General features: G+C 45.0%; 1 long non-coding RNA gene across 2 annotated transcripts in view; it reads right to left on the minus strand.

The window, feature by feature from the left end:
- Positions 1-24,707, minus strand: part of LOC148142002 (uncharacterized) — a 972,588-nt gene that overhangs the window by 2,398 nt on the left and 945,483 nt on the right. The window contains exons 6-8 of one of the 2 annotated variants that reach the window (XR_015752230.1): positions 21,846-21,944; positions 18,197-18,305; positions 5,006-5,113 (exon numbers count right to left, since the gene is read on the minus strand). This is a non-coding gene — a long non-coding RNA (uncharacterized LOC148142002). The remainder of the gene's footprint in view (positions 1-5,005; positions 5,114-18,196; positions 18,306-21,845; positions 21,945-24,707) is intronic. The other variant, XR_015752231.1, reaches the window with a different exon arrangement.

Consider the following 24,707-nt stretch of genomic DNA (forward strand, 5'->3'; position numbering starts at 1 on the left):
TATCCTATACTTTACTACAAAGCCAAGGTCTCTGACAATGAAACCCAAAACACCGCCTCCCCACGTAATATGATAAAAGACCTGAGAAGTCTGGTTGAATTTAGAACACAAAATGGAAAGCGGGAAGATTAAATCCAATCCAGATCCTGTGCTTAAACAAAGGAGACTACAATATGATGAAGCAGGAGTTGGCTAATGTAGACTGGAAGCAAAGACTTTAGGGTGGGACAGTTGACGGACAGTGGAGGAATATCAAAGCAATTTTTCAAAGTGCTCAGTAAAAACATATATCAGTGAAAAGGAAGGACTGTCGGAAAAGGAGTAATCTGCCATGGGTGGCTAAGGAAATAATGGAGTCTGTCAAATTGAAATAGAAGGCATACAAATTGGTAAAGACCAAGGAGAAACCAGAAGATTAGAAAAACTTCAAAGATTAACAGAAAGCTTGATGGGATTAGGGATAAAATGTAATGAGTAGCTATCCCCAGGGCCGGAATAGCAGTTTACACTGCTGGAGGGGAACCTATTGTGTGGGGAACATATGGCCTCTGTAATTGTTGAAGCACTTCACTGTTACCATAGAGATAATCCTGATCAAGTTAAAAATCACAGCACACTCCAAAAACTTGTATTTCCAAATAAACCTGTTGGACTATAACCTGGTGTTGTGTGGTTTTTAACTTTGTCCATCCCATCCCAACCCTGGCTCCTCCACATCAGAATCCTGACAGACAGCCCCACTGAAACTGAACTGCCTGTCAGATACCTGACTGAGCCACAGGGGTGTGGGGTGGGGTGTATGGTTTAACCACAAAGTGCTGAACTGAACAAGACTTTTTAACTGCTGTTGCCATGGAGATAATCCTGAGAGATAGTCTCTATTCAAAGTCACAAACCACAAAGGTAGAAAAATGGGAGGCGTACACTGGACAGGCGGGGAGTTATCTGATGCTGTCTGAAGGCATTTTGCACGTAACTACCATGTCTCATCAATAAAGACTCAAAGAAGACCTCTCAGAGTTCTGTGCCTAGTTATACCTATCCAGCAGGGTTCAGGAATATGAGTACACAGCAGTCAGTCTTCACAGTGGAGGATACGAAGAACATGCCGGTAATTGATAAGGAGACTGAGGAAGGTGAGGACCTATAAATAACCGTTATCATGAAAGAGTTAGAGCTGGGCAAGCTAATGGAGCTAAAGGTAGACAAGTCTCTTTGCCCTGATGGAATACATCCCAAGATACCAACAGAGTTAGGGGGAGAAATAGCAAATGCACTTAGTCATAGAATCCTACAGCAGAGACAGGCCCTTTAGCCCATGCCGATCAGAATGTCCATCCACGCTAACCCCATTTCCCTGCACTTGGCTCATCTGCGTCTGAAACTTTCCTATCCATGTATTTGTCCAAATGTCTTTTACATGTTGTTAATAGACCCGCCTCAACCACTTCCACTGGCAGCTCAGTCTGTATACATACCACCCTCTGTGTAGAACAGTTGCCCCTCAGGTTCCCTTTTATTCTTTCTCCTCTAACCTTAAACTGATACCCTCCAGTCCTTAGTTCCCTGGGAAAAAGACTGAGTGCATTCACCTTACCCAGGCCTCTCATAATCTCATACACTTCTTTAATATATTCCCCCTCGGTTTACAAGGCATCAAACAAAAAAGTCCTCGCTTATCCAACCTCTCCCTATAACTCAGACCCCTGAGACCTGGCATTATTCTTGTAAATTTCTTCTGCACCTTTCCAGTTTAATAACTGAAACCTACACTGCATCCATCACATTTCCCGCGTTTTCCCCACGGCACTGGAACCGACGTGACAACACCAATGGATTACAATCCATGATCGATAATTCACTCCGTTACAACAATCCCATTTTCATAGCTTTTTCCATGATGCAGGAATCCTTTTGTCTTTCTGGTTTCATGGTTTTGTATGAGGATAATTAACCAATCTGGGGCTTAACTGTTCCTGGGAAATGTGCCATGATTTTTTAGACTTTCAAAAACCAAATGAAATCTCTCTCCACATTCCCCACACTAACACAGACTTTGCTGTCTCAGTACTTTCCAGCCACACTGACATTTGAGATATTCGTCCACAGGCAGAATGCACACCTTTCGTTCCAGATGAAAAGGCCAATGATATCCAGATCGGCACGGATCCAGTAACTATCAAAACTGAACATGAAGTTCAATGTGAATTTCTCAACTACAAATTCCCCCTTTCAGTACTCTACAACAGAGAAAACAAAGTGCTGCAGATCCTCAGCAGGTCTGGCAGCATCTGAAATGGTGACAGATGCAGGAAACATTGCAGCCTGGAAGAAGTGTTCAGATGATGACACCAGGCACGTGCGCTTGATGGCCAATATGGAGAAGATGGGGGCATTGTGTTCAACAGTTTTATACCAGAGACTCTGACCCCATTTTATTCCGTGTTTCTCTGAGATTCCCTCTTTTCAGAAGCAGGCAGGAGTGGGAAGCAGTGGAGAATGTAAATGATGTGTGACCTTCCTAGTGAGAGGATTCGAGTACCGGAGCAGGGATCCCTTTCTGGAAGGGCCTTGGCGAGACCACACCTGGAGTACTGCGTGTACCTTTGTTCCCCTTTCCCAAGGAAGACTCTCCTGGTTACTGAGAGAGAGTAAAGGAGGGGCACCAGCCTGAGTCCTGGGATGTGTAGATAGTTAAGGGCTGCAGATGCTGGAAGTCAGAGTTTAAACAATGTTGATCTGGGGAAGTGCAGCAGGTCAGGCAGCATCAGAGGGGCAGGAAAGTTGATGTTTTGGGTCAGGACAGTTTGTCAATCCGGATGAATAGTCCTGACCCGAAACATCAACTTTCCAGCCCCATCGTATCCATGCTGGTCATCAAGCGCCTATTTATTCTAGTCCCACGTTCTGGCACTCCGTGTAACATCTTGGTGTGATCATCTAAACACTTCTTCAAGGCTGCAATGTTTCCTGCATCTGTCACCATTTCAGATGCTGACAGACTTGCTGAGGATGTCCAGCAATTTATGTTCTTATTGTATATTTCCACCATTTTGCTGAAGCACATAGAGTCATAAACATGTATACAGCTCCATATTTTGTTGACTCACATTTCTGAGATGGCAGGACTGATGGCTGAAGAGGGACTCAATCCTCGTTTAATCCTCCTTTTCTTTGGCTTTCTGAGCTGCTGACTACATCACTAATATTCTACCTCCCATTCCCTGACCCGAATCTGACCCATCTAAGCCGACACTTGATTTCCCAACCCCCTGCCAGACTAGTTAAAACCTCACCAATGGAACTGCAAAAGCCCCCATCAGATTTGTCTCAGCTCTGCCCAGGGGTAACCGGTCAGGCTGGTATAGGTCCCACCTAACCCAGAAACAGTCCCAGTCCCTGAAGAATCTAAACCTTTCTCTGGTACACCATTTCCCCAGCCACACATCCAGCTGATCTACCCTCTTATTCCTGTTCTCAGTAGCACATGGCACTGGGAGTAAGTCTGACATTATTACATTTCAGGAGCTACATTTTAATGCATCTCTGCTCTCCCTATATCTCGCTTTCAGGCCCTCATCCCTCTGTTTAGCGATGTTGTTGGTATCTGTGTGTTCCACCACCACGGGCTGTTTAACTTCCAGCTCCAGAAAGTCCTGCAGTCGCTCCATGATATTGCGGATCCTAGCTTTATGGAGGTAACATACCATCCTGGATTCATGTCTGTGGTCACAGCAGTGCCCGCCCTAACCCTGAGCATTGAATCCCCTGTCACTATAGCCGTGTTTCCTCTCTTTCCTCCCGCTCTTTGCAGCGGAGCTCTCTGTGGTGCTGATTTCCCGAGAAGCTACCCCACCCATTCCCGCCCTTACAGAATCCCAAGCGGGATACAGTATCTGTATGAGAAGGGGATGACCACTGGGGACGACCACTGGGGACTCCTGCACCCCCTTCCTGAGTCTCTTACTTGATCTGATGGTCACCCATTCCCTTTCTGCCTGTGTAGCCCTCACCTGCAGTGTGACTAACTCACGAAACATGCTGTCCATAACATTCTCAGATGCTCCACAGTGAGTCCACTCTCAGCTCCAGGTCTGAAAAGCAGTTTCCCAGTAACTGCAGATGGACACACTTGCAGCACACATAGCCGCCAGGCACACTGGAAGCGTCCCTTATTTCCCACACTGTACAAGAGGACCACACCACGGGTCTGAGGTGCCCTATCACAACATCTCTCTACATTCATCTCGTTACTTCCATTAAGAAAATTTAAACGAGTGAGCAACCTTCCTTCACTTCAAACATGTACATTATAATAAAAAAAATCTTAACTTCAGCAGATATGTCATACTTTAAAAACTTAAATACTCAGCAGGTATCACTGAGAAATTGGCTGTTCCCATTGGGACCACGTGAATTACTGAATGGCCTGAACTAAACTTGAGTTTCAGCTTCACCTTCTCCCAGTCTCACCTCAGTCTGTTTACACCCAACTCCAAAACACTCTCATTGAGCCAAGCAGCACTCTCAGTACAGCCCTGTCATTTCCAATGTCTGCTCATACCTACACTGCCCTCAGCCTCCTGTACTGTTCTAATGCATCTCAATGGGAGCTCAGGAACAGCATCTCATCTTTCAGTTCAGCCCTTTGTAACCCCAGAGTCAACATGGACTTCAGCAGTTTCTGGATGAACAGACAGTTGTCAGAATCTGGAATGTTCCACCTGAAATGGTGCTGGAATTTGAGTCCACAAGGAAATTCAATGAGAAGCTTGCAGGGAATTGGAAGTAGGGAGTTTACAGGTTAACATCATGAAGTGGGTGACTGGGACTAAATCTGGCATTTGGATAAATCTGTGCTCTCTCTCAGGCCACTACCTCCTTCCACAGCTGCAGGGCCAAGAATTGAACACATACCCAAAGGGTGATCTGACCATGAACTTGAACATCTTTCTGCTTTTTGCTTGACAAAACTATTGGTGATATTTTCCCAGACTGAACAAACCTTTCTCGTTCCACAGTTAAATGCCAATGATATTCAGATCCTGATGACTCCGCTGACTGTAGAAACTTGTTTTTGAGATCCCAGTCTCAATTATTCTCAATTAATATCCTAGAAAATGAATTCGCAAAACAAAGCTCACAATCAGTGCAAGGTGAATAGTGAAGGCGAACACTTCTCTTGGTATGTGTTTGATGTGTAAACACTCCTCTTGAAATCACCCCGCCCCCCCCCCTCAAAAAAGAGGACATGTGCATGCACCTTGCTGTACCTTACCCCAAATAAAGATGGCGGCCATAACCCAGGACCTCTCACTGCCTGAGGCCCACAGCTGTTTTCCCCTTTGCTGCAAACATGGGACCAAGATTTTCTAATTCAGATTAACGACCTACACAGAGTGTAACTAAACCCTCCCAGTCTACACTGATACATCTCATCCGGTTTCTGCTGCCACTCTCCCCTTTCCGCCTCCTGCAAACACCAAGGGTCATCACGGGTTCTGTGAGCCTTCAGCAGAACCAAAGACAGCTGGGAAAAGTAGAATCCCTATAGCGTGGAAACGGGCTCTTCGGCCCAACAATTACACACCCACCTTCCGAAGTTCATCTCACTCAGACCCATTCCCCTCCCTATTACTCTCCATTTCCCCGGACTAATGCACATCCCTGAACACTACGGGAAATTTAGCTGGGCCAATTCACTGAACCTGCACATCTTTGGACTACAGGAGATAGGGGTTAAAGAGTAAATAATAGGTGGGGACAGAGTGCAAAGAGAGACAGGAACATTTGTAAAGACAAAGGAGTGAATAACGATCTGGTGGGAGGGTGGAAAGCTGTTAGTGGAGGAGACAGGAACCTGGTAGCATCTGAGTGGCGGTGGTGGAAATGGTGACTGATGAGTTACATTGTGGCTGCAAAAAGGTCCCGGAGCTTCAAGTTGCCTGTCACTTTAACACACAAGACTGCTCCCTGTCCAACATCTCTGTCTCATGCTTACTGCGGTGTTCCAGTGAAGCTTGAACACTCCAGAACATACCAAATGGTCTCCTATTTCAAGGACTGCAATTTCCCCTCCCATGTGGTCAACAATGCCCTCCAGTGTATCTCCTCCGCTTCTCACACCACTGCCTTTGAACCCCACCCTTCCAACCCCAACAAGGATGGGATCCCCCCACTCCTCACCTTCCACCCAGATACAACACATCATCCTCTACCATTTCCACCACCTACAATCAGACCCCACTAGAGATATGTTTCCCTCCCCTCCCCTTACAGCATTCCACAGAGACCATTCCCTCTGTGACTTCCTCGTTAGGTCCACGCTCCCCACCAACCCATCCTCCACTCCCAGCACCTTTGCTTGCCACTGCAAGTAGTGTAAAACCTGTGCCCACACCTCCATCCAAGGCACCAAAGGATCCTCCCACATCCAGCAGAAATTTCCCTGCCCACCCAAACACCTCAACTATTGTGTCCTTTGCTCTCAATGTGGTCTCCTCTACACTGGGGAGTCAGGACGCCAACTTGTGGAATATTTCAGGGAATATTTCTGGGACACATGCACCAACCAACCCCACCACCTTGTGGCCGACCACTTCAGCTACATCCCCTCCGCCGCCACGCTGCCAAGGACATGCAAGTCCTGGGTGTCCTCCACCCCCAAATCAAAGCCACCCCACACCTGGAGGAAGAACTCCTCATCTTCCACCTTGGAACATTTCAACCACACGGCATCAAGGTTTCCTCATCTCCTCTCCCCCACCTTATCACAGATTCAACCCTCCAACTCGGCACTGGCCTCCTGAACTGTCCCACCTGTCCATCTTCCTTCCCAATTATCCATTCCACCCTCTCACCACTACCCCATCTACATCTACCTAGTCTCTTCGTAGCTCCCTTCCCCCCAACCCCAAACACCCCTCCCTATTTATCTCACAGCCCTCTTCCCCCAACTCCCACATTTCTGATGAAGTGCTTACATGCCCAATATGTCAATTCTCCTGCTCCTTGGATGCTGCCTGACCTGCTGTGCTTTTCCAGCGCCACACTTTAACACAAGCTGGAAGAACAACACCTCATCTCCCAGTCGGGGACCCTACAATCCTCTGGCTTCAACATCAAATTCAATAATTTTAGTTCCTGAACTCTCCCACGTCCTAGTGTCTTTGCCCCTTACCCCACACACCAGGCCTTTTTATTACATAGCCTGGCATTACACACTACCTATGGTTAGCCACTAACAGTCCCCATAAACAGCTATTCACCCTCCCCCTCAGATCGTTATCCACTCCTTTGTCCAACGGCTCCTATCTCTCTCTTTGGACTCCATCCTCCCCTATCATTTACTCCTTAACCCCCACCTTCTGCATAAAAACCAACATTTTTTTCTCAGTAGCATCAGTTCCTGAGGATGTCACCGAATCTAAAATGCGAACCGATTTCACTTCACAGATGCTGCCAGATCTGCTGAGCTTTTCCACTACTTTCAGTTGTTGTGTGTGATTTACAGCATCCACAGTTCTTTCAATTTACCCGGAGTATCTAATTCAGCTCTAGCAGACTGAAACAGTGTTTATCAACCCTCCCAGTCCACACTAACTCCACCTCTCTCCCAGTCTCTGCTGTCTCTCCCACTCCCTTCACACTCACTGAGTCTCCCCTCACAGTGACACTGCGCCTGCAAAGCTGATGGTCATGCGTTGGCCTGCTGGACACACCCCTCATTCACTCCCATTGGCTGGAGGATCATGCCAACTCTCCGATTGGTCTGAAGCTGTGTCAATCAGCCAGGCCCCATTGTGACCTGAGTGGTGGGATCCTCCCAGGTGCATCAGAGGCTGAGGGGTGACCTCATAGAGGTTTATAAAATCATGAGGGGCATGGATAGGAAAAATAGACAAGGTTGTTTCCCTGGGGTGGGTGAGTCCAGAATGAGAAAGCATAGGTTTAACATGAGAGGGGAAGAATTTAAAATGGATCAGAGGGGCAATTTTTTTTCCCACCGAGGTTGGTGCGTGTATGGAATCTTCTGTCGGGAAGTGGAGGATGTTGGTACAATTATACCATTTGGCATCTGGATGGGTATATGAATAGGAAGGGTGCAGAGTGATATGAGCCAAGTGTTGGCAAATGGGACTTAGATTAGGTTGGGATATCTGGTCAGCATGGACCAGTTTAACCAAAGGGTGTATTTTCATGCTGTACATCTCTACAGCTCTGTCCTGTGATGAGCTTCATCATTCACAGTGAATGAGGCAGTATCACAGAGCACAGGGGCTGGGAGATATTCAGCCCATTGGGGCTGTACTCTCTCCCTCTGGAGATGGTACCAGTCAGTTCCAACTCAACTCCCATTTGGACATAGCCTTCCAAATCCTTCCTTAAAAAGTTAAATTTCAAATTTGTTTTGACAATAGCTACTGAATCTGCATTCAGCTGTCTTTCAAACTGTTCCAGATGCTCAGAACTTAGTGAGTAAAATAATCTTCACATTTTTAACCTGCATAATTTGCCAGTTACCTGAAAGTCGTTACTAAAAATTGTGACGTTAAAAATTTCTCACTCTGTCTCTCTATAAATGAAATATCCTGAAAACAAATCAACTACTGGTCGAAATCACTGCTTATCCTTCTCAGCTCCAAGGAGAATTGTCTGACCTTCTGCTAACTCTTCATAAAAGAGAAACCTATCTTAATTTTAATTTATTAGTGTCGTAAAGATGTACAACACAGAAACAAACCCTTTTGTCCAAATTGTCCATGCCGACTAGATATCCTAAATTAATCTCGTCCCATATGCCAGCACTTGGCCCATAGCCTTCTAAGCCTTTCCCAATCACATATCCAATGAGATGCGTTTTAAATGTTGTAACTATACCAGCGTCCACACTTTCTCTGGCAGCTTATTCCATACACGTATCATGCTCAGCTTGAAACTTTGCCCCTAATATCCCTTTTCAATCTTTTCCCTCACGCCTGTGCTTTCTAGTTTTGGACTCACCTAAACAGGAATAAGACCCTGGCTGTTTACCTTATCCATGCCCCTCACGATTTTATCAACCTCTATGGTCACCCCTCAGCATCCGATTCTCCAGTGAAAACAGCTTCAGCCTATTCAGCCTCTCCCTATAGCTCAATCCCTCAACCCTGGAAACATCTTTGCACATCTTTTCTGAATCCTTTCAAGTTTCACAATATCATTCCGATAGTGGGGAGACCAGGACTGAAAGCAGAATTCCAGAAGTGACCGAATCAATGTCCTGTACAGCCGCAAAATGACGTCACAACTCCTGTACTCAATGCACTGACCGATAAAGGCAAGAATACTAAACACCTTCTTCACTACCCTGCCTATCTATGATTCCACTTTCAAGGAACTATGAACCTGCACTCCAAGATCTCTTAGTTCAGCAACACTGCCCAGGACCTTCCCATTAAGTGTAGAAGTCCGGCCCTGATTTGCTTTTCCAAAATGCAGAACCTCACATTTATCAAAATTAAACTTCATCTGCCACTCCTCAGCCCATTTGATCGGAGTCTCATTGTACTCTGAGGTAACTTTACTGTCCACTGCACCTCAAATTTTGGTGTCTACTGTAAACCTACTAACCATAGCTCCTATATTCACATGGAAATCATTGATATAAATGACAAAAAGCAGTGGACCCAGCACCCAGCCTGACAGCATTTTGCGCACCACAGGCTTCCAGTCCTAAAAGCACCCTCCACCAAGACACTGACTGCTCAGCAAGGTTAGAGCTCATGGAATACAGGGAGAACTAGCCAATTGGGATCCAGAACTGGCTCAAAGGCAGAAGACAGAGGGTGGTGGTGGAGGGTTGTTTTTCAGACTGGAGGCCTGTGACCAGTGGAGTGTTACAAGGGTCAGTGCTGGATCCACTACTTTTCGTCATTTATATGAATGACTTGGATGTGAACATAGCAGGCATAGTTAGTGAGATGACACCAAAGTTGGAGGTGTAGTGGACAGTGAAAACAATTACCTCAGAGTACAACGGGATCTTGATCAGATGAGTGAATGGGCTGAGGAGTGGCATTTGGGGAAATCAAATCTTAGCAGGACTTATACACTTAATGGTAAGGTCCTGAGGAGTGTTACTGAACAAAGAGACCTTGGAGTGCAGGTTCATAGCTCCTTGAAAGTGTAGCCACAGGTAGATAGGATAGTGAAGGCGGCATATGGTTAGAACATTAAGTACAGGAGTTGGGAGGTCATGTTGTGGCTGTACAGGGCATTGGTGAGGCCACTATTGGAATATTGCGTACAAATCTGGTCTCCTTCCTATCGGAAGGATGTTGTGAAACTTGAAAGGGTTCAGAAAAGATTTACAAGAAAGTTACCAGGATTGGAGGATTTGAGCTCAGCTGGGAGTTGAATAGATTTTGAATAGACTGGGGCTATTTTCCCTGGAGCGTCGGAAGCTGAGAGGTGAGCTTATAGAGGTATATAAAATCATGAGGGGCATGGATAGGATAAATAGACAAAGTCTCTTCCCTGGGGTGGTGGATCCCAGCACTAGAGGGCATAGGTTTAGGGTGAGAGGGGAAAGAGTTTAAAGAGACTTGTGGGGCAACGTTTTCACAGAGGGTGGTACGTGTATGGAATGAGTTGCCAGAGGAAGTGGTGGAGGTTGGACGAATGCAACATTTATAAGGCATCTTGATGGGTATATGAATAGGAAGGATATGAGCCGGGTGCAGGCAGGTGGGACTACATTGCGTTGGGATATCTGGTCAGCATGTACTGGTTGGACCGAAGGGTCTCTGCTTCTGTGTTGTACATCTATGACTCTTTGATCTTCCAAACAATTTTGTATCCAAATAGCTAGTTCCGCCTGTATTCTATGGTGTTGAACTTGCTAGCCAGCCTGTTATGTGGAACCTTGTGTCTTTCTCAAGTCCAAGTTAATGACTTCCATGCACAAAGCCATGCTGACTCTCCCTAATCTTTTCTTGCCTTTCCAATGACATGTAAATTCTGTCCCTGAGAATCCCTTCCAACAACTTGCCTGCCACTGACTTCAGGCTCACCGGTCTATAGTTCCCTGGCTTTTCCTTACTACCTTTCTCAAATAATGATTTGGAGATGCCAGTGTTGGACTGGGGTGTACAAAGTTAGAAATCACACAACACCAGGTTATAGTCCAAACGGTTTAATTGGAAGCACAATTCCAAATAAACCTGTTTGACTACAACCTGGTGTGTGATTTTTAACTTTCTTAAATAATGGCACCCATCTTCCAGCAGCTTGTCTGTGGCAATTGATGATACAAATATCTCAGCGAGGGGCCCAGCAATCACTTCCCTGGCTTCCCACAAAGTTCTGGGATACACCTGCTCAGATTCCTGGGATTTATCCACCTTTCTGCTTTTTAAGACATCCAGTACCTCCTCCACTGTAATATGAACAATTGCCAAATTATCACTATTTATTTCTCCAAACTCTCTAGTTTCCATATCATTTTTCAGTAAAAACTGATGTGAAATACTTACAGAATCTCTCCCACCGCCTGCGGTTCCATAGACAGCCTTACTGATTTTTGAGGGTTGCTATTCTCTGCCTGGTTACTCTTTTGTCCAGCCATCCCTTTCCCTGGAAATAACCTCCCGCAAACAAATTTTGCAAGTTCTTACCTTGTGCCATCGAAATTGTCCAATTTAGAAGGCTACCTATTAGATCTGGTCTATTATTTTCTGTAACTATTTTAAAGCTAGTAGAATTATCAGAGAATCCAGACAGCGTGGAAGCGGGCCATTCAGCCCATCACATCCACACTGAACATCAGAGCCTTCTACCCTACCCCTATAACGTTGCAATTCCAATGAGCAATCCACCTGGCCAGCACATCCCTGAACACTATGGGCAATTCAGCCTGGATAACCCACCCATCCTACACATCTTTGGACTATGGGAGGAAACCAGAGCAACCAGACGAAACCCAAGCAGACAACCACAACAAGGTGATCATCCCTTTCTTATTTCCCAATTCTATCCAAGTAACTTCACTGGAAATACTCCCAATATCCTCCCTGAGCACAACCATAAAGGTATCCCTAATCCAAAACGCCATTCTGCCTCCTCTCGTCCCCCTTTCTATCCTTCCCATTGCACCCTAGAACATTAAGCTGCCAGTCCTATCCATCACTGAGCCACGTTTCTGTAATATCCATGATATCCCAGTCCCATGTTCAAAACCATATCCTCAGCTCATCTGCCTTCCCTGACGGGCCTTTTGCACTGAAATAAATGCAGTGAAACTGCTCTGTCCCACCTCGTTCTGTGCCTTGCCCTTGCCTGCCTTGACTGTCTAACTTCTCAACTGTACCAGCCTCAGACATACCTCTTCTCTCACTATCTCTTTAGGTTTACCCCCCACTCCCTCACTGGTTTAATGCCTCCTGAGTAGCACTAGCAAATCTCCCTGCCTGGATATTAGACACCTTCCAATTCAGGTACAATCCATCCTTCTTATGCACGTCAATTCTACCCCAGCAGAGATTCCAATGATCCAAACATGGCAATCCTTCTCCCCTGCACCAGATCCTTAGCCACACATTTATCTGCTCTATCCTGCTGTTCCTACTCTCACTAGCATGCGGCACAAAGAGTAATCCAGATATTACTACCCATGAAGACCTACTTTTTATCCTCCAGGATAATTTGCTATATTCTCTCGTCAGAACCTCATCCTTTCCTCTTCCGATGTCATTGGTACTAATGTATAATGAGCTCCCACTGATCATACTCCCTTTTGAGAATACTCTGCTCCCTCTCCGAGACATCCTTGTCCCTGGCACCAGGGAGGTACCACCCATTCTGATGTCTCACTGTCAGCTGCAGAAACGGCAGTCTGTGCCCTATACCAGAGAATCCCCTATCACCATCGATCACCAGGAACCTCATATACCTCACATTACATTGGAGCCAGTCTCTGTACCAGTACCTTGCTTGTCAGTGCGATATGCCCCTGAGAGGGTGACCTCCGACGCTTTCCGAAACAGTGTACTTGTTTGAGATCAATCAGCCGGGCCCCATTGTGAGGTAAGTGGTGGGATCCTCTCTCTCTCTGCCCTGGGATGAGCTTCATCATTCACAGTGAATGGGGCAGTATCACAGAGCACAGGGGCTGGGGCTATTCAGCCCATTGGGACTGTACTCTCTCCCTCTGGAGATGCTGCAAATCTGTCCCAACTCCCCTCTCACTTGCCCAAAGCCCACTAAGTCCTTCCTTAAAAAGTAAAATTATAAATCTGTTTGAGAACACCTGCTGAATCTGTGTCCAGCTGCCGTTCAGCCTATTCCAGGTGCGCAAAACTTACTGAATGAAATAATGTTCCCATTTTCACTCTGCATTATTTGCCAGTTACCTGAAAGTAGTTACGAAAAATTGTGATCGTGCTAACAATTCCTCTCTCTCTGCAAATTAATTGTTTGGAAACAAATCTGCACCTAGTCCAAATCACTGCTTAACCGTCTCAGCTCCAAGGACAATTATCTGTGCTTCTGCTCGCTCTCCACAAAAGAGGAACGCATCTTAATTTATTAGTGTCATAGAGATGGACAGCACAGAAACAGACCTTCGGTCCAATTCGTTCATGCCGACTCGGAATCCTAAACTTCTGGAGTCCCATTTGCCAGCTATTGGGCCCTATCCCTCAAAACCCATCCCATTCATGGAAGCCTTTCAAATGTTGTTATTGTATCAGTCTCCACTACTTCATCTGGCAGCTCATTCCACACACACACCACACTCAGCTTGAAAACGTTGCCCCTTAGATCCCTTTTAAATCTTTGCCCTCTCAACTTAAGCCCATGTGCTCTTGTTTTGGACCCACCTCACCTGGAGGGGGAAAGACCCTGGCTGTTCACCGTATCCATGCCCCTCATGATTTATAAATCTCCATAAAGTCACCTCTGTCTTTGACTCTTCAGGGAAAATAGTCCCACTCTCTCCTTGTAGCCCAAATCCTTCAACCCTGGCAATGTTTTTGCAAATCTTGTCTGACTCTTTTCAAATTTCATAACATCCTTCCCAGAACAGGGATATTCGAACTGAAAGCTGAATTCCTGAAATGGCTTAATCAATGTCCTGTGAAGCCACAATATGACGTCCCAGCTTCCGTATTCAATGCATTGATTAATAAATATAAGCATACCATACACCACCTTCACTAGTCTGCCTACCTGCGACCTACTTTCAAGGAACAATGAACCTGAACTCCAAGGTCTCTTTGTTCAGCAACACTCTCCAGGACTTTACCATTAAGTGCATAAGTCCTGTCCTGATTTGCCTTTCCAAAATACAACAGCTCACATATATCTAAATTGAACTCAGTCTGCCATTTTTCGTTCCAATGGCCCATCTAATCAAGATCCTGTTGTATTCTGAACTAACTTTCTACACTGCCCATTACCCCTCCAATTTTGGTGCCTTCTGACCATATCTCATATATTCACATCCAAGTCATTTATTGAAGGCCCCAATATCCATTGCTGGAGCACACTGCTGCTCACAGGCCTCCAGTCCACAAAACAACCCTACATCACCACTCTCTGTCTCCTACCTTCAAGCCAGTTTTGTATCTAAATAGCTCATTCTCCCAGCATTCCATGTTATCTAACCTTGCTAACCAGTCTGCTTTGTGGAACCTTGTTCAATTCCCATGGAGACAACGTTCACAGGCTGCCTTCATCAATCATCTTTGTCACATCTTCAAGAAAAAAAAATACTCAAGTTAGTGAGGCACGATTTTGCACAAACAAAGCCACTTTAACTCTTCTTCAGCATTTCCAAATAGACGTATATCCTGTCCCTCAGAATCCCTTTCAACAACTTGCCTGCCACTGACTTCAGGCTCACTGTTCTCTTGTTCCATGGCCTTTCCTTACCACCTTTTTAAATATAATGGCACCTCACCTGTCGCTATCAATGATACAAATGTCTCAGGAGAGGCCCAACAATCTTAAAGTAGGACAGAGGGGGTTAGGGAGGATATTCCAGAGGTTTGTGTCCTTGGCAGCTCCAATTGTGGAGTGATATAGGTTGGGAATAGCTGTCAACGGAGACAGTTAGTGGTTAATCGTGGGTAGTGTGTAATGGCAGGCAATGTGATAACAATGTGTGTGAGTTAAGGTTGGAGGGGTGGGGTTCAAGGGCAGTGGTGTGGGAAGTAGAGGAGATACACTGGAGGGCATTGTTGACCACGAGAGGGGAAATTGCAGTCCTTGAAATATGGTCCATTTGGTATGTTCTGGAGTGTTCTGCCAGCTTGCATCAAGCTTCACTGGAACACTACAGTAAGCATGAGACAGATGTTGGCCAGGGAACACGCTCGTGTGTTAAAGTGGCAGGCAACCGGGAGCTCAGGGTCTTTTTTGTCCTGAGAGGGAGCACAGAATGATCCAAATTGCACTTCATTTCTTTGTAGGAACTGTCAGATTTAGTTCCAATCACCCAATTCATAATGTTAACCTGTAAACTCCTTATGGACTCAAATCCTAGCACCTTTTCAGGTGGAATGTTCCCGATTCTGATAACTCTGTTCATTGAGAAAAAGATGCCCTAAGATCCCTTTTAAATCTTTTCCCTCTCATCTTAAGCCTGTGACCTCTAGTTCTGAACCCACAGAACCTGGGAAAAAGTCCCTGACTGCTCACCTTATCCAGGTCCATCATGATTTTATAAACATTTATAAGGTCACCTCTCAGTCTCTAACTCTCCAGGAAAATAGTCCCAGCCTATTCAGCATTTCCCAATAGCTCAACCCGTCCAACCCTGGCAAAGTCCTTGCAAACCTTTTCTGAAACCTTTGAAGTTTCACAACATCATTCCGAGAACAGGGAGATTGGAACTGAAAACAGAATCCCAGAATCAATGTCCTGCACAACCACAATATGACGTCACAACAGCTGCATTCAATGCATTGACCAATAACGGGGAGTGTACCAAACACTGCATTCACTACCCCGCCTACCTGTGACTCGACTTTCAAGGAACTATGAACCTGGACTCCAAGGTCTCTTTATTCAGCAATGCTCCCCAGACCTTACCATTAAGTGCACAAGTCCTGCCCTGATTTGCCTTTCCAAAATCCAACAGCTCACATTTATCTAAATTGAACTCCATCTGCCATTCCTTGCTCCATTGGCCCATCTGATCAAGATCCTGTTGAATTCTGAACTAACCTTCTTCACTGTCCACTACACCTCCAATTTTGGTGCCTTCCGTAAACCTACTGACCATACCTTACACATTCACATCCAAGTCAATTATTTAAGGACCCAATATCGATCCTTGTAACACACTGCTGCCCACAGGCCTCCAGTCCGCAAAACAACCGTCCATCACCACCCTCTGTATCCTACCTTCAAGCCAGTTTTGTATCCAAATGGCTTGCTCTCCCTGCATTCCATGTTATCTAACCTTGCTAACCTGTCTGCTTTGTGGAACCTTGTTGAATGTCCACATAAAAACCATTCACCGCCTGGCTTCATCAATTTTCTTTGTCACTTCAAAACACTCAGTCAAGTTAGTGAGACACGATTGTGCATGTACAAAGCCACATTGATTCTCCCTGATCATTCATTCCTTACCTTTCCTAATAGATGGATATCCTGTCCCTCAGAATCCCTTCCAACAACTTGCCTGCCACTGATGTCAGGCTCACTGTTCTCTTGTTCCATGGCCTTTCCTTACAATCTTTTAAAAATAATGGCACCTCACCTGTCGCTATCAACGATACAAATATCTCAGCAGAGGCCCAACAATCACTTCCCTAGATTTCCAGAAAGTTCTGGGATACACCTGATCAGGTCCCAGGACTTTATCAACCTTGATGCCATTTAAGACATCCAGTACTACCTCCTCTGTAACATGGATACTTTTCAAGTTCTCTCTGTTTATTTCTCCAAACTCTCGAGTTTCCATATCCTTCTCCAGTAAAAAATGACATGAAATATTCACATATCTTTCCCACTCCCTGTGGTTCCATAGACAGCCTTGTTGATCTTTAAGGGGTCCTCTTCTCTGGTCCAGTTAATCTTTTGTCTGTGATATATTTGTTTAATCTCTTTGGATTCTACTTAAACCAGTGCCTGAAGCTATTTCATGTCTTCTTTTTGCTCTCCTGATTTTCCTCAAGTATAAAAGCGTGATCCTGTACTCCCAATTCCTCTGCCTCTGCCATATCTGCTCCCAGGAAGAGCAATTCCACCCCAGGACATCCCAGAAAGGCCTCCTACTTCAAGGACCACAATTTCCCTCTCACTTGATCAACAATGCCCTCCAATGCATACTCTCCACTTCCTGCACCTCCACCTTTATCCCACCACTTCAACCACAATAAGATTATAACCCTGCAATCTTCACCTTCCACCCCACTAATCTCCAGATACAGTGCATTAACCTCTGTTATTTCTGCTACCTAAAGTCGGATCCCACCACCACAAATATATTTCCCTCTCCACCCCTATCTGCGTTCCACAGAGACCATTCCCTCAGCAACACCCTTGTTAGGCCCACACCCTCCCACCAACCCACGCTCCACACCCTTGACCCTCCCTTGCCGCCACGGGAGATGTAAAACATGCGGCCACACCTCCTTCTGACCTCTGTCCAAGACCTGAAAAGGATCTTTTCACATCAGGCAGAGATTTCTCTGCACATCCCAAAACCTCATATACTGCATCTGGACACTATGGGAAATTTAACATGGTTCATCCAACTAACCTACACATCTTTGGACTGTGGGAACAGGCTGGAACACCCGAAGGAAACCCTCACAGACACTGGGGAGAACGTGCCAACTCCAACACAGAGTGGCCCGAGGCTGGAATCAAACCCAGGTCCCTGGTGCTGAGGAAGCAGCGCTAACCACTAAGCCACAAGATCTTTGGTGCTGATGTGCTGCCCCACTGATAACTCAGTCACTCACCCTGCCTCATTTTCTAAGTGGCAGTGATGATGGAGTGAAATTATCGCTAGACTGTTAATCCCGAGAACCAGATAACGTTCTGGCGACGTGGGTTTGAATCCCGCGGCAGATTTTGGAACGTGAATTCAATAAATATCTGGAAAAATTAATTTTGTGACGACAATGAATCCATTGTCAATTGTTGGGAAATCCCATCTGGTTCACTCATGACCTTTAGGGAAGGAAAATGCCATCCTTACCTGGTCTGGTCTGCATGTGACTCCAGACCTATAGCAACGTGGTTGATTCTTAACTGCCCTCTGGTTAAACGAAGCAATAAATGCTGGCCGAGCCAGTGACAGCCTCATCCTGTGAATGAATAAAGAAAACAGGTCAGGTTTTGTTCCTTCTCTAGTAGGTACATCCTACAAACTGAATCTGAAATGTTCTCGTACACACTGAACAAATACCTTTTCATCTAAGCCCTTAACACTACAGCACTCCGAGGCCATGTTTGTAAAGTTAAAACCCCTTATCATTGCATCCATATTATTCTTACAGATAACTGAGGTCTCCTGGTAAAATTGTGTCTCAATTCCACGCTGACTATTGGGACAGAGTCTATAATACAATCCCAGTAAGACGGTCATCCCTTCTTTATTTCCCAGTACTACCCAAGTAACTTGCCTAGATGTACTCCCAGGAATATCCTCCCGAAGCCCAGCTGTAATGTTATCCCTAATCAAAGACACCACTCCCCCTGTACTGTTGCCCCCTTTCTATCGCATCTACACCCTGGAATATTAAGCTCCTAGTCCTATCCATCCCTGAGTGAAGCCTCTGTAATTGCTATAATATCCCAGTGCCATGTTCAAAACCATTCCCTGAGCCCATCTGCCTGACCTGTCAGGCCTCTTGCACTGAAATAAATGCAGTGTAACTGGTCCGTCTCACTTTATTCTGTGGCTTGCTCTTGCCTGCCTCGACAGTCTAATCTGAACAGTACCAGCCTCGGACATACCTCTTTTCTCACTATCTCTTTAGGTTTATCCCAACTCCCTCACTGATTTAATGCCTCCCGAGTGGAACTAGCAAATCTCCCTGCTCATCAGGACCCCATACTTTCCCCTTCCTATGCCATTGGTACCAATGTACAATGTCCTCCCACTGGCTATTCTCCCCTTTGAGAATATTCTGCACCCTCTCCAAGGCATCCTTGACCCGATCATCAGGGAGGCACCACACCATTCTGATGTCTCACTGTCAGCTGCAGAAATGGCAGACTGTGCCCCTGACTAGAGTGTCCCCTAACACCATCGTTTGCGTGGAACTGGATATACCTTACATTATGTTAGAGCCAGTCTCAGTTGCAGTAACTTGGCAGTCAGTGCTATATTCCCCTGAAAGTCTATTACCCCCTACATTTTCCAAAACAGTACACTTGTTTGAGCTGGGGATAACCACTGGATATTCTGCAGTACTTGCCTACCCCTCCTAGCTTTCCTGGAGGTAACCCACCTACCTGACTGTATCTGCAGTATCCTGCAATCCTGAGACTGCCACCTATCACACCCCTGACCCCTGTCAATTCCTCACTGCCTTTAATCACTCCTTCACCAATCCATGTGATCTGATAGGATTTGCAAAGACACTTCCTGCAGACACAATCATCAGGATCATTGAAACTCTCTCTAATCTCCCACATCTGACAGGAACATCACACCACTCTACAACAGGCCATCTCTCCGCCTTAACAATCTACAGACCAAGACAAAGGCACAGTCTTACTGCTCGAAAAATACTGACCGAGAATAACTCAATGCTTACGCTTTATATTTTAAACATTTAAACAACAGACCGAAAGACATGAAAAAGAAACCCTCACCTTTCTCACTATTAATATAATAAAACCGTCTAAAATTAATGTTTCAAGAGACTGAAACCCACTGAGCTGATCCCGGGTGTGAGCAGCTCAGAGAGCGAGGTCTCTCTGAGTGCAGCTATGAAATGTCACTGTTTGTTTCTCTTTTCTCCAAGCTGCATTTCCAGAGAGGTTTATACCTTCACACGAAGTCAGCTGGGAGAGGTCACTGCTGGGTTTTATTCACTGGAGGTTGCCTTTGCTGCCCAGACCAGTATTTATTGGCCACCTTTATGTGTCTTGGAGAAAGTGGTGGTGAACGGCCTCCCTGAAATGCTGCAGTCCATGTACACCACAGTGATGTTTGGACAACAATCCCCCACTAGACCCACATCCCTCTCTGTCTCTGTAATCCCCCTCCAGCTTCAGAAATTGCGTGTGTGTAATTTTACCTCAAATTGTACACGTAGAATGATGGAGCTTTTTAAAAAAAAATACATTGCTAAAAAGGGAGGCAATGGCCAGATGATATTCTTGCTAGACGAGTAAAATGAGCAATCTTCCGAGGATTAGGGTTAGATGGTAGCATCATGGCTGATGGTGGCATCTGATATCAATAAAATCTCGAATGAAAAGGCTAATGATGACCATGAAACTATTATCGACTGTTAGGAAAAAAACCCATCTGGTTCACTAATGCCCTTTAGGGAAGGAAACTGTCATCCTCACCCGGTCTGGCCAACATGTGACTCCAGACCCATAGCAATGTGGTTAACTCCCAACTGCCCTCAGGGTAAACATCCACATCTGAGTGAATAAACAAAAAGAGATTTATATTTAAATCGCAGAGGAAAGCTTTTTTAAAAACAAAATTGTGTTTTCAAACTTTAAAAAAAAAATCACCTTGGTCAGATGGCACTATAGACGCTGCAATAATCAGGGAGAATATAAGGAACAAATATACAGAGAGATCTCCGATATACAGTCACAACATTAAGTTTATAGTAGTAGGTGATTACGATAGTGTGAAAGGTTTGGTTGGTAAAGAATGGGTTAAATGAGTTCAAGAAATGTTCTTTATCAATATTTAAATGTTCCTATCAGGAAGCAAGCAACACCTGACCTTTTCTTGTCTGATCAGACAGGGCAAGTGACTGAAGTGATAGGACGGGAACAGTTTGGGTGAGAGGAAATTGCGAACACCGTGGAGAAATAGTTGTATAATCGATAACTACAGGTGAGCTGCCTGATGACTGGAGAGTGGCTAATGTTGTACCTTTGTTAAAGAAGGGGTATAAGGAGCAGCCTAGGAACTGTAGACCTCAGTGGTGGGTAAGCCGTAGGAGGCGATTCAGAAGGATAGGATTTGCATGTATTTGGAGAGTTAAGGAATGATTAGGGACACTCAACATGGTTACTTAACAGGGTGTCTCACAGACTTGATTGAGATTTTTAAGGTAGTCACCAAGAAGATCGATGGCAGACATTGTTTATTTGGACTTTAGTAAAGCCTTTAAAAAGGTTGTGCAGGGGAGATGAAGTTGTAAAGTTCGATCCCATGGGATTCAGCAAGAGCTTGCCAACTGGATACAAAATTAGCTTAACAATAGGAGACAGTAATAGTGGAGGGTTGTTTTTCACACTGGAGGCCCGTGACCAGCAGTGTTCTCCAGGAATCGGTGCTGGGTCCATTTTTGTTTGTCATGTGTGTAGATGGTTTGAATTAGAATATACAAAGCATGGTTTGTTTGTGGGTGACATCAAAAACTGTTAAGGTAGACAGTAACAAAAGGTTATCCACGAATACAGAGGGATCCTGATCAATTGGGTGAATGGGCTGAAATATGGCAGATGGAATTTAATTTGAATAAATGTAAGATATTATATTTTAATAAAACAAACATCTCCTTTAGCCTCATTAATTAATTACACTAATTAAAAGTAAGGCCTTGAGTAGTGATGTGGAACAAAGAGACCGAGGGGTTCAGGTCTTTGCAGTTTGTGTCACATGTAGGCAGGGTGGTTAAGTGGGTGTTTAACACGCTTACCTTCATTGCTCAGACCTTTAGGTATAGGAGTTGGGACACTGTCATGAGGTTATACATGATGTTGGTGAGGCCTCTTCACTGTGTTCAGTTCTGGTCCCCCTGTTAGAGGAAGGATGTCATTAAATTGGAGAAGTTTCAGAAGATGTTTCCCAGGATGTTGCCATGAATGGAGGGATTGTTTTAGAAGGAGAGGATGGATAGGCTGGGATGTCTGTCACTGGAGAGCAGGAGGTTGAGGGGTGACCTTATTAGAGGTTTATAAAATCATGGAGTGTGTAGACAAGATGAATGGCTGCATGGGAGGGGGATTCAAGACACCGGTGCATACAGTTTGAGAAGAGATGACAAAGATTTTAAAAAGACATGAGTTTTTCTATTTTTGCACTTATGTGTTGAACTTCCAGAGGAAGTGGTAGCTGTGAATACAATTACAATACTTAAAAGATATTTGGATAAGTACATAAATAGGAAATATTTGGAGGGATATAGGCCAAGCTGAGGCAGGTGTGATTAGTTTAGGTGGAATTATAGTCGACATGGATTGGTTAGACCACAGGGTCCATTTCCATGATATATAACTTTGAAACTCTTAACTCTCGGTGTCTTCGTGTTCACAACTCTCCCTATCACTGTCACCTCATGAAGCTTCACAACTCTTCCTTATCTCTGCTATCATAAGCATCTCTGTAACATCCTCCAATCACACAATCCTCCCTATCTCTGTAATCTTGATCCCCACAAATCTCTCTGCTAAGTGCCTTTCTGTAATTCCAGCCTTGAGGATAGCCCATTTTTAACTCAGATTCCTGCACCCTGAGCTCCAGAATTTCCTACTAAACCTCTCTGCTCATTTGCCTCCCCAAAACATTAACCTATCATCTATTCTAATATCAAAAAGGTATTAGATGATCGCAGGGGGCATGTGAGATTGATGGCCAATATGGATAAGATGGGGGCATTGTGTTCAACAGTTTAATACCAGAGACTCTGACCCCATTTTATTCCGTGTTTCTCAGTGATTCCCTCTTTTTGAAGCAGACATGAGTGAGAAGCAGTGGAGAATGTAAATGATACACGGTCTGCATAGTGAGAGGATTCCACCACCACTGGCTGTTTACCCTCCAGCTCCACAATGTCCAATAACCTATCCATGCTATCGCGGATCCTGGCACCAGGGAGGTAACATACTATCCTGGATTCATGCCTGTGGCCACAAAAGTGCCTGTCCGTACCCCTGACTATTGAATCCCCGTCACTCTCTTTCCTCCTGTTCTGTGCAGAATCCAAAGCGGGATACAGTATCTGTTTGATAACGGGATGATCACTGGGAACTCCTGCATTTCCTTCCTGAGCCTTTTACCTGATCTGATAGTCATCCATTCCCTTTCCTAACTCACTGAACGTGCTGTCCATAACATCCTCAGTATTGCAGATGAGCTACAGTGAGTCCACTCACAGCTTCAGATCTGAAAAGCAGTTTCCCAGTAACTGCAGATGGGCACACTTCCTGCACATATTGTCGCCAGGGACACTGGAAGCATCCCTTATTTCCCACATTGTACAAGAGGAGAACACCGCGGATCTGAGGTCTCCTGTAACAATGTCTCTCTAGATTCAGCTAGCTCTCATATCGCGATAACTTCAATGAGCTAGCAGCGTTTCTTCACTTCAAGCATGTCCATTATAATCTGAAGCCCCGACCTTTACTTAAGCTGACATGTTATACTTTAAAATCTGTTACAAAATATTCAGCAGATATCTCATAAAAATTGGCTATTCCCATTGGGGCCATGTGAATTTCTGAATGGCCTGAACTAAACCCGAGTTTCAGCTTCACCTTCTCCCTGTCTCACCTCATTGTTTTCACCCAACTCCAAAACACACTCACTGAGCCAAGCAGCACTCTCAGTGCATCCCTGTCATTTTCAGTTGTCAGAATCTGGAACATTCCACCTGAAAAGATGCTGGAATTTTAGTCCACAATGAATTTTAATGGGTAATTTGCAGAGAATTGAAAATAAGGAGTTTACAGGTTAACATTACGAAGTGGGTGATTGGGGACTAAATCTGACAGTTCCTGCAAAGAGATGAGGTGCAATTTGGATAAATCTGAGCTCCCTCTCAGGCCAATATCTCCTTCCTCAGCTGCAGGGCCCAGAACAGAGCACACACCCAAAGGGTGATCCAGCCACAAATTTGTCCATTTCTCTGATTTTTGCTTGACAAAAGTATTGAAGATATTTTCTCACAGACAGAACAGACAAACCTTTCTGTTTCCACAGTTAAATGCCAATTATATTCAGGTCCTGATGTCTCTGCTGACTGTAAAAACCTGTTTTTGAGATCCCAGTCTCAATTAATATCCCATAAAATGAATTCACACAACAAAACTCACAGTCAGTGCAGGATGAATAGTAAAGACAAATATTTATCTTGCACCTAACCTACACGTCTCTGAAAACTATGGGCAATTTAGCTCCCAGTGCAATGGCAAAGGAGATAGGGGTTAAAGAGTGAATAATAGGTGGGGACAGAGCCCGAAGGAACATTTGGAAAGAAAAAGGACTGGATAGTGATCTGGCTGGGAGAGTGCATAGCTGTTAATGGAGGGAACAGGAAGCGGTGTCTGGCAGCATCTCAGTGGATGGGATGGAAATGGTGGCTGATGTACGTTCTGCCGCAAAAAAGACCCTGAGCTTCCAGTTGCCTGCCACTTCAACACACGAGCCTGTTCCCTGGGCAACATCCCGGTCTCATACTTACTGCAATGTTCCAGTGAAGCTTGATACAAACTGGCAGAACACTCCAGAACATACCAAATGGCTCCGTATTTAATTACAGCAATTTCCCCTCCCATGTGGT

Source organism: Chiloscyllium plagiosum, unplaced genomic scaffold (genome assembly GCF_037043375.1).
Source record: "Chiloscyllium plagiosum isolate Xiang-an unplaced genomic scaffold, Cpla_swu_hap1 HiC_scaffold_31, whole genome shotgun sequence".
Taxonomy (NCBI): domain Eukaryota; kingdom Metazoa; phylum Chordata; class Chondrichthyes; order Orectolobiformes; family Hemiscylliidae; genus Chiloscyllium; species Chiloscyllium plagiosum.